Below are 6,919 nucleotides of genomic sequence, written 5' to 3'. Positions count from 1 at the left end.
TTGTCTAGGCAAATCACAGTTATTGAGCACCTATGACATGCCAAGGACCTTTAGGGAACCCAGCCTGAGTGGCGTTTGAGGCACAGAGTGGGGGAGCAGGATGGCAGTGTTCCCGAGAGGTGGTGAAGCCTGGAGGGGTAGGTGGGGAAGCAGACTCAAGGTGGGCATGGATTCCAGGACAGGAAGAGGGGCAGAAAGACTTGCTTGGTTGGGAGGTTGGTTGTGGTTGTAACCCATCACAGGGAGCTCACTCTTCGGTGAGAAGACTGTTCTCTGGCAGGACAGTCCTCAGTTTAGGGGAAGTTCTTGAAGCTGAGGTGAAGTGTGAAGTCCTACCCTGGTGCCCACAGAGTCTACCAACTTCTGTGCTCAAGTTCATGTCCCTGGAATTGCCTGGAGAGGAGGCACAACTTAATCTGAGGACAGTGCACCTTGGCAGCTTTGCTCCAAGAGGAGTTCTGTGGCCACCCCTTGTTGGGGCCCTGGCATGGTGGACACTGGCAGGAGATGTCCCAGAGGAACCTGGTAGCGGGACTCAACTCCCCTCCTGAGAAACAGGTACAAGGAGGGCTGGTGAATCTACTGGCTGTTGGGTAAGCCACCCAAGCCTGCATGAGCTCAGACCTCCCTAGGCTTTCCACAGCCTCCTGGGCATGTCCTCCTTCTCCTGTGGGTCCCACCAACCTCTCAGCCTCAACTTGTCCCAAATGGAGTTTGCTCTCCTCCCCCAAACTGCTCCTTCTCTCCTTTCCTCTGTCTCACCCCAGCTAGAAACTGGGGTGCCATTCTCCCGTTTTTCTTCACTCCACATGAGAAGAGTCATTTGTCCTGTAGCTTCTAAACCACCCTCGGACTCTCCCATCTCTCTATCCTAGGACTGCGCTCCCAGCCGGATAAACAGACCTTCCCAACATCACCTCCCCCCTGCTACCAGGCTTTCTTCCTTGAGATATCTCCTTGGGGCAGGAGTTGCTAGGAGGCCCGTTTGGGAGCAGGCAGTGGCAGGTTGCTTTTCCTGCCTGAGGGTTAAATGAACACATCCTAAGTGCTTTATGAATGTAGCTATCATGTTTTTGGTACCAATCCATTTACAGAGCACTTTTCCAGTTAACATCTGGTCCTCACACTTAATTCGGTGGGTGTCAGACCCATTTGAGAAATATGGAAATTGAGATCCCCACCTGCTCAGTGCAGTGGAGAGGCTGAGACTTGGGGTCAGACCTGGCTGTGAGTTCAGGCCTGGTCACTTCCTATGGGTCTTGGAGGGGGAGGCACTCTCTCCTTTTTGACCCTGTTTCCTGATCTTTAGAATCAGGGTTATAAGCCTCACTTTGCAGGATTTTGAGAACCCACCGCTTTTTAGCTGTGTGACCTTTAACCAGGTTATTTGCCTCTCAATGCTTCAGTTTTCCCATCTGAAAAATGGGTCTAAAGCTGTTGGGAGTTAAATGAGTTAATATGTGAAGTGCTTAGAATGGCACTTAGCACATAACAAAGACTCTGGATTTGCTACTATTATTGTGACTATTATTCATTGAGGAAATTTGCACAGGAGCACAAGATTTCACAAACATTTCCAGGAGGCTCATCCCTAGAGTGCCAGCATCCTTGGATTAGACACCCCCTGGGATTCCTTGTCAGAGATGTGTGTGTATGTGTGTGTGGGGGGGTGGGGTGGGGTGGGGTGGGGCTTGTGGGCAGGGGCTTCAAGCCCAGAAGAGCACTTTTGAGTCCTGGTCATGCCTCTTACCTACCTTGTGGCCTTGGGCAAGTCACTTCTTTGAGCCTTTATTTTCTTTTTTGCAAAAAAAAAAAGTAGATGGTAAAATTGTGGGGTTTAAGTTAAGTCAGATAAGAGAAGTGTCCGACAAGAGAGAAAATAAATGTTGGACAAGAGAAGATCCTCAAGAAGTGATCACAATAATTATGATGCCTCAGTACATGGCAGTCTGCAACCAACTCCCTGGGTGTGTGTGTGAGGACTGTCTTTTAAAATTTCAGGTGGGGACTTCCCCTCTGCTCCTTGCTTCCTCGCCAACTGCCTCCCTGTCCTCTGCCCAGATCCTGCTTATCCCACCAAGTCTGATGGAGGGATTGCCTGCAAGGAAAGTAGGAGGCATATGCAGTCCCAAAGGAAAATGGGACCTGGTTTCTCCCTCTCTCTTCTCTGAAACAGGAAAGGAAATCCTCTCTCCCTCTTGGGAACTACTGAGCGTTTCCTCAGACTAGCTCAGTGCTCCTCAGAGACTCAAATGAATTAAAAATGTAATTAAATTAGGAATCGTTCATTATTTGAAGGCTGGGATCTTCTGGCAGGTAGGGTGGTGGAGAAGGGGAGGTGGGGCCATCTTTCTGCCAGAACCCAAAGATGATCTCCTGAAGGGCGGGTGTGTGTGGCCAAGCTGGGGTCTGGGGGCCTGGGAGAGAGAGCTGGCCTCTTCCCCACTTGCTCCTCACAGTCTCAGGCAGCTTCTGGATGCCCATGATCTCTTTGGACAACCTAGCACAGATCCCTTCCTCTCTCAGCCTCAATTTTTCTCATCTGCAAAATGAGGCAAAGTAGGGAGGGGGAAGATTGTATTAAATTGTCTTTAAGGTTGCTTTAGGCAGTAAATTTCTTTTTTTTTTTAAACCTTAAAATTTCTTTTTTTTTTTCAAGACTTTATTTATTTATTCATGAGAGACACACAGAGAGAGGCAGAGGCACAGGCAGAGGGAGAAGCAGGATGCATGCAGGGAACCCAATGCGGGACTGGATCCCGGGTCTCCAGGATCACGCCCTGGGCTGAAGGCGGCGCTAAACCACTGAGCCACCCGGGCTGCCCAGGTAGTAAATTTCTATCTAAAAAATTGGAGACCTTTTCCTTTGAACACCTGTGACACACTCCTTGCTCACAGAGTAAGCATGCAGGGATGGGGCAAGTGTTAAGTGGAGCATTGGGGGGCAGATGTGTGCCAGCGAGAGAGGCTTTTGAGCCTGGCATGTGATGGGAAATAGAGGGTTACAGCTCTTCTACATTCCCAGAGGAAAACAAAGCTTTCAAAATTGTCAGAAATGTGATGTAGCTGTGAGGAGTCCATGAAACAGCCACGCACCCTGGGAAACAAGTCCTGGCTGTTTGTTCTGACAGTGTGAAAACTCACAGCCTTTTCACCAAGATGGGTCATAAAAACACAGGAAAACTAGAAGTGCTTCGGTTCAACTCTGCCGAGGATGTTACTCCCAGCCTGCCCAGTTTCGCCCTCTGGCCTGGATTCATTTGTGCGTGTCAACACTTGCCCAGCTTTGCAGACATCTCACTCCGCCTTGGTTCCTCGACTTGTCAGCCATCTTCACTTCCGGTGTTCTTGGTCACTGCGGTTATTTGAGAACGATGTCAAAGAAGATACCGCTCTCTCTCCCTGAAGACCTCTGGCTGGGGCCACCTCCACCATAATCCCTGTCCTTAGTCTCCCTGTTCCCCTTCCTACCCACCACCGCCTCCCCCTCCAACCCTGCTGGACTGCAGGGAGAGGTCTGGGTGGGAGGCGAGCCGCTAGCCAGGCCGCGGAGAGGCGGCGGGAGGTTCAGCACCGCGGACAGCGACACCGGACCTGCCCAGTGGCGGGGACTCTTCAGGCTTCCGCTGGGCTGGGTGGGTGGCCTCGGGTCACCCAAGAGGTGGAGCGCAGGGAGCCAGGTTGGGGTGCTGATGTTGTCAGAGTAGCTCTCCCCAGGCCCAGAGATTATCTTTCCAATGGAACTCTCTCCTTTGTTCCCAAGACTCTTGATGATCCCATTCCCCATCCTCTCCTAGCACACAGACCCAGTTCCCTTTCTTCCAAGCTCCAAAAGCCTTGGCTGTGATCTCTCTCCCTCTGGGCCCCACTCTCCCTTCTCCAGCTCCTAGCCTGCCTGCCCCGGGGCACTCAGCCCCACCACCCCAGGCTCTCACAGGCCCCTGGCTCCCAGGGTGGATTGTCTGGCCTGGCAGTCACAGGAGGATCTGGTGTGGCTCATCTACTTGCAGGCTGTGTGACCTTGGGCAAACATTCCCGCCCCTCCCACCTGACCCCCTGGCTTCAGAAAGGGGCGGTTTAGACCATGTCATTTCTGAGCTTGGAGCCAAACCCCACGGTCAGCTCTTGGCAGCCACTACCCTGGTGGGGAGAGCTGTAGGCAAGGGCAGGGTGTGTGCAGGCTGCTGCAGGAGGACACAGACAGGGCCTGGCGGGCTTGGGAGAGGGAGAGGCGGGGGATCCAAGGGTGTTTGTGTGTGTGCTGGGGAGGAGAGGCGAGGGCGGAGGGAGAACGCAGAGGAGCTGCTGGACTAGAACAGAAGAACCCCTTAGCCTGTATATTTAGCTCATCGAGGTATATAAACAGAAACCTGGAGCGGACTCAATGCTCCCCCCCAAGCGTGAGTCATCAGTGCTGCTGCAGCTAAAGTTAGGCTCTCCAATCACAGGCTCCCTCCCCTCTCCCCTCTCCCCCTTCCCCTCTTCTCTCCCACTCCCCTCTCCCTCCCCTCCTCACACCATCCCCTTAATGCCTCCTTATCTCCTAATCTCTCCTCCCCATCTCTCCCCTCCCACCATTCTCCCTAAATCTCTTCTGGCTGATGCTTTAAACTCCCTCCCTCCCAGATCTGCCCTTCCCCTTGCATGCTCTCGATCTTTTCCTTGATACTCCCCCCCCCATTTTTATTCTTCTCTTTTTCTTTTTCCTCTCTCTCTCACACGTTTCAATACATCTTTCCCTCTCTCCAAGTGCATTTGGGAAAGGGTATTTTTACACTTGCATTTGTATTTGTTTGAACCTAGTAATAATAACATGCATGTGTCTGTGTGTACTTGAGAGGGGGTGTGCATGTTTCTGTGTGAATTCGTCTCTTGGTGTGAGGGTGTATTTAACAAAAATGATATCTGTTTGGGTGTACGTGTGAGGGTGTCTGCGGTGTTTGTGAGCCTGTGTGAATGTGTCAATGTGTGTGTCTGTGTGAGTGCACACATGGGAGTATGAGGATTGTGTGTGTGTCAGTGTCTCTGTGTGTTTCATCCCCTTTGGGGGAAGGGTAGCTCTGTGCCCCCAGAAGTAAATGTTCAGGGTTTAGTAGTAGAGAACCCCTTCCCCAGTTTCCAGTGGGGGTTTGCGGTGCAGAAGAATCTCTGGCCCTAATAGATTGCGGGCAAGGCAGCTATGGGTTCCAGGCTGTCTAGAGAATGGACCCAGGCATGACTTTTGAGCCCTGCCACTTGTTGCTGTGTGACCTTGGGCCAGTCTCTTGGCCTCTCTGGGTCTTGCTGACGTGATGAACCTGATGACCCTGCTCACCTTGCCAGGCTGGGGGAAAGGTAGCAAGGGAATTCATGGGTGCGGAGGTGCAGAAGGAGAGTGATGAGGACAGGCTGGGCACTGGGCTATCCAAGGCCTCTGTGTTAGGTGTTTGCTTTTCTGCCTCAGTGGGGCTCTTGCTGCTTCCCCCACTGTGTATTTATAATTTTTGCCAATGTTCAGACAGAACTGGAGGCTGGATACCCTCACTGGAGGTGTATCTTCATCAGTGGATTCCACTCCCACCTTTGAGATACATCTTGAAAACTGCTCTCTGCAGGAAACCTCCCAAATATCTGTCAAGGTGCGCCCCTTCCTCCTCCATTGCTCCACGGGCCTCTCTAATACCTTCACCACGGTCCATGTCTCTGCCTTCAATATGGGGGAATCCTGGAAAGGATTTACCAAAGGGAATAGTGGGCATCTGTGTGAGTGGGTGTGCCCCGGGGACAGTGCAGGAGAGGAAAGGGGAGAGACTGACAGCAGGGGTGAGCCTGGCCGAGACTCTGGGTGGGCCATTTTAGCTCAGGCTCTGCTCACCCAGAATGGAGAAGTGTCTGGGCCTTCAGTTGGGTGGCTACACTCAGACTTTACATCAGGGACCAAGGGATTGCCTGAGAAAACATTACTCCTGTGACCCCTGGGTGGGTGGGGACTGATGAACAGGGCGCCTTCTCTACCAGGCAGCCCCGGAGATCTGTTACCACTTCAAATGACCCCACCATCCTTATTCTCCACCAGTTTCCCTTGTTTTATTTTTCTTTACAGGTTGATCATCATCTGATGTCCTATATATTTCATGTATTTATCTTAAAAAAAAAAACCAACTCTGGTTTTTTTCTTTCTTTTTTTAAGGCTTTATTTATTTATTTGAGAGAGAGAGAGAGAGAGAGAGAGAGAGTGCACCAGCAGAGGGAGGGGCAGAGGGAGAGGGAGAATTGAGCAGGGAGCCTGATTTGGGGCTTGAACCCAGAACCCAGGGATCATGACCTGAGCCCAAGGTAGATGCTTAACTGACGGAGCCACACAGGTGCCTCTCATGTATTTATCTCACGTATTTTCTGACTCACCTACTCCAATATAAGCTCCATGCAGGCAAGGACTTCATTTTATTCACTGCTGTACCCCTAGGGCCTGGAACTGTGTCTGACACACACAGTTGGGGCTCAGAATGAGCTGCTGAAAGAGTGCCTGGTTGGCTCAGTTGATTAAGTGTCTGACTCTTGATTTTGGCTCAGGTTATGATCTCCAGGTCATGAAATTGAACCCTGTGTTGGGGTCCCCGCACTCAGAGCAGAGTCTGCTTGAGATTCTCTCTCCCCCTGCTTGTGCACACACTCTGTCTCAATAAATAAATACTCAAAAAAAAAAAAAAAAAAAAAGGAGCTGCTAAAGAGACCAAGATACCCTGCCATATCCTCCTGTGTGATCATCATTCATTCACTTGACCTCTGGTACCTACACTATGCCCATTCTTTGCAAGTCTCCCAGCCTAGCAAGAGCAGAGCAGAGAGGTAGGCCATCAAGACTGGACAGGACGGGGATGTGGAGTGAGGAACCCCTGACTTGGCCTGGTGTGATCCCAGAGGAGGAGATGTCTGAGCT

The sequence above is a fragment of the Canis lupus genome, chromosome 10, assembly GCF_011100685.1.
Source record: "Canis lupus familiaris isolate Mischka breed German Shepherd chromosome 10, alternate assembly UU_Cfam_GSD_1.0, whole genome shotgun sequence".
Classification (NCBI taxonomy): Eukaryota; Metazoa; Chordata; class Mammalia; order Carnivora; family Canidae; genus Canis; species Canis lupus.
This window is presented reverse-complemented; position numbering follows the sequence as displayed.